Genomic DNA, 4,387 nt, shown 5'->3' with positions numbered 1-4,387 from the left:
ACATTCGAGTTAGAACGACAGAGCTCGTGTCCCAGTCCTAAAAGCGAGGTGATCGTTGGGTACCATATTGGAAAGAGCTGGAAGATCCATCCAAACGCAACAGAGAATGGACTCAGAGGCTCCCCCAGGTCGTCGCGGCTTTGAACAACGAGGCGGCCAGGGCTACGGGAATAAAACCCAAAGATGCCATAAAAAAGAAACACGTGGAACACAAGTCCTACGTCAGAAGTTCGAGGGCGGTCGGACTGAAGGAAAAAAAGCTACCCCGCAACATAGTGGTCAGATACCTCTATCAGCCGGGGGAACTCGAAGGTGGCAGTAAGAGAGCCACGGATCCTAACTGGTCTTTGGAAACGTATGAGATTTCAAAGTCCGTCACCAAGGAAGGGCAACCCGTGTTGTATTACCTAAATGGCCCAAGTCGTGGATTTGTCATGGAAGAGCTGCTCATAGTCCCCAAAGACTCAGAGTAGCGCAGCACCGCGCGCCCGATTACACTCTAGGCATGTCAGTCTTACGTTACCTCTGCAATGCCCGCGTTTGTTGTTGATACGATCCACGGAGAACTGCTGATCGTCATTCGGGTCAAACCTCCATAGTAGAGGTATGTTACATTTGGCACACCTTGCCCCTTTCTTATAGACGTCGTCCGCGCATAGGTCGAACGTCATATTTTTTTCTTCGTCGTGGCGCTTGTAGCGAAGGAGTTTCTTCGTAATGTTCTCTTTGGCTACGTCTTCTGGGGTCTTATCGTAACGCAGTTGCGGACCCCAAGCTCTTTTCAATTGCTTGGCGTATTCTACGCGGCTTACGGCGGTGTAAATTAAGTTACTCCAACACAAACGCTGGTCTATGATCCACATCGTTTCTTTTACGGTTAATCCCTGGGCACTATGTACCGTCATGCAGTAACCAAGTCTCCAATCGGGGTGGGAAGTAATCCTTTCTACGTCTTTCATTTGCACCCAGGCTTTATCGTGGGTAACTGCGTTCTCTAAAGTAATGTCAGTGCCAGGTACCCGTACGTCTCTTTTCTGCATTCTGGTATCTCGGGGCTTATAGCAAACGGGTACGAGATTAGTGGGGAATCTTTCGCGGTGAATATTTAACAGATCTTTTTGAATACGGGCCTGAGAAGCACGCTTACTACTTAAGACAACATCTTTGGGGTTCCAGGCCTGTATGAATTCCTCATAGGACTTGGCTCGTACTCTCTTACGGAGTACTTTACATTGCTGAGCGTCTGTAAGGCCCCTTAGTTCCGCTTTGAGGTTCCTTACTTGATCCTTGCTACGATAATCGGTGTTAATTTCCTCTGCGTAATCTACCATTCCTTTTAACCATTCGTGGGGCATTTCCCCTGCTATTGGGGGTGGCTGGCAAGGATCTCCTGCGAAGATTACCTGGCACTTACCTTTTAGGAAGTCTACGAACTCTTTTAGGATTTCTAAGGGCACAGTACAGATTTCATCCCATAAGATCACAGGAGGAATATCATGAATAGCTTCTGGGACCCATTTAGTGCCATTCCAACGAAAGAAACTGTGGTAAGTTTGTGCTTCAAAGCCCTTAGCGGCGAGTTCGCGTTCTAAACGATGTGTAGGAGTTAATACGGTTACTTTAGGGAATAGTTGCAGGACTCTGGTAGTCTTACCACTGCCTCCTGTTCCGTAAAGATAAGAGAAGCGGTGGTAAGAAATGGGGTCTGTGACACTTGGTAATGGTTCCTCAGTCGGGGTTACCGTTCCTTTAGTATGATTACCGTCGTAGGTTACTCTTGCTCGCCAGGCCTTTATCTCTTCGTCCTTGACCCTCCATTGCCCGCTTTCTGCTAATTCGTCGTCGGTGTAGAACTCTTGCACCTTTTCAAGCACTGCAGGTTTGACGTACAAAGAGTCAGTAGCTACTCTTGGAATGTCTTCCTTGTCAAACCGCAGCAACATCGCTAAGAGATTAATGTGGGCGTAAGCTAACATGCTAGCACGCAGATGGTAATACTGCGGTCTGTGGTCTTGATAGTAACACAAGGCATTCCATTGTTGCAGGGAATCTGTGAAATGATCCCACTTCTCTACTGACACCATTGAACCTTGGTCGTGAGCTCGTTGCACGAGGAAGCTTAATTCTCCTTTATCTGTGATTAAGCGGCGTTGCATGTGCTTCTCCCCTTCCTTTGCGCCCTGAGTGAACTTACCAATAACTATGCGGGCGGTAGCATTGTCTTCTGGCAGCCATTTGGTAAACTCCCGACGACATAATATTGCCTCATGAGCAGTGTACGTAAGGAGTTTCCGTTCTTCAAGGAACTTTAATAGCGGCACAGGGATCCATTCCTTTTCTTGCAGATGCTTCCCATACCACGCGTAAATTATGGGATGTAATCCCTTCTTTAGCTTCCAGCTGGTCAATCTAACGAATCCTGTTGCTGGGGCATCGTACGTACCATCCAAAGCTACCCTAAAGAATTGGCTGCCCGGATGTCCGTAACGGTCATAATACTCTTTACAATCTCCTAGGCCTTTGAAAGACGCAGGGTAACAATGTTTCATATCCAGCGAGACATACTCGTCCTCGTCGTATTCCATATTCCAAAGACCTCCGTGACCATGTTCTATGCAGGCTTTTGGAATTGGAAGGTCGCTAGGAGTCGGCTTCCAGCCATTACGCTTCTTTGCGGCTAAGAAGTCCAGGGAACGAGAACTTAATACTTCTGGAAAATCTTCACCCAGGTCTTCACAAACGCTGTCTATCTTCAGCTGTTCCATTTCGGGTCTATACAAAGTACCGTCTTGTGTCATAAATTGCCTACCTTCTGCGTCCATTAACCAGATGGAATTCTCATGAACCAAGTCTGCTAACGGAGATACTTTGTAGACTGAGGTCTTAACCTTCTTAGGAAACCTTAGTTCCCGCCAAGCGTGCCCATTATGTTGGTAGATAACAATAGGAGCTCCTCTACCTCCATATTTGTGAGTCCCAGAGTAAATAAACCCGTCTGTGATATCTTTGACGTGTATGCGCCGCTCTAATGCCACTTCCAACTTCTTAATATTGGCTATGGTTCCTCCAGTCTTGCGGGTAGAATGCTCCCACTTTCGAATGGCTTCTCGGCGCTTTAAGGTTAACTTACCACCACGGGAAGCATCTTCAAAGAATTCCCGGACTAGCTTACCAACACAATTACCAGGATGTCGCATTGGTTGTAACTTCTTTACATCTGGCGTGGGCATTTCATACGCCCCGTAAATTACCACTGTAACAGGGTAAGCAACCTCATAGAATAACATGTCAATTCCTTCTAATGCTCCCGGGTTGGTAGCCTTACTTAAGACGAACAGGTTCTTTTTACCAGACGCTCTAATGGGATTGCGGCCCCTTTCAATAATCCATTCCCCGTCCAGATACTTTATAAAGGTCAACTCCAAACGGTAATTACCCTCGGGCATTAGGTCGATTATCTGTTCTGCTCTTTCCTGTGTCATAGTCTCATCCGTATTACCTTCCATAAATGTCGTAAAGGCAAAGTCTGCGTCTAACCTGTCCAGAACCTGGGTTCTGAGTTTGCGCACAGTCTTGTTCTTGATACTTTTGATGGTATCCATTATATACGAAGTATTTTATACTTCGTTTGCAGTACCCAACAGAGCAGCAGTAAGGGACACACCGCGGAATTTCCGTAAATCTGCTGTACCCGCGTTCGTAATTTCCCGGGTAAAACCCGCAAATATACGGCATCAATCGCGAGTCCCCCTTACTGCTGCTAAGTAACATGAGTTAATAAAGTTAATATAGTTTAAGGTGTAATAAAAAAATGTTGACGCTGCTTGTGTCTTGAAATCCGAGTCTTTGTTTTCATTGTCTCTGGGTGTATTTTATTCGTGGTCGGGTGTCTCAATAATAAAGTGATTTTCAACTGTTGTTTTATTTTTCTCGTTTTCTGTTTTGATGGGTGTCCAAGAATAAAGGGACAAAGAGAACACATCAGACAATAAAGGTTCAATGGTCTTTTATTGTAAACTGCTTTATCAAATGAATCATCGAATACAATGAAACTAACTGAACCCCCAAAACGATTTTTTTGTTCGCCAAAAATGAAAAATCGACTAAAAAAACACAAAAATGAGGAATCACGTGACATGTCACGTGACTAATTAACATATTATGGTTTTTAGCCCCAAAAAGGCCTTTTTCTTGGTTTTTATCACCTATAGAGTGCTACGATAGCTTGTTTTACTCAATTTCTAGGTTGTGAGCAAAAAATAATGCTCGAAAACCTTCACATTTTCGTAATTTTCTTGCCTAAAAGTTCATATTTCAGCGGGATCCCTGTGTAAAATGCTAGTATCCAGTCCCTGTGCATGTCACCTCTTCATTTGCCGCATGCTGC

Source organism: Actinia tenebrosa, unplaced genomic scaffold (genome assembly GCF_029948245.1).
Source record: "Actinia tenebrosa isolate PJP-AT-01 unplaced genomic scaffold, QUT_ActTen_1.0 PGA_scaffold7__59_contigs__length_16204524, whole genome shotgun sequence".
In the NCBI taxonomy this organism is placed as follows: Eukaryota; Metazoa; Cnidaria; class Anthozoa; order Actiniaria; family Actiniidae; genus Actinia; species Actinia tenebrosa.
This window is presented reverse-complemented; position numbering follows the sequence as displayed.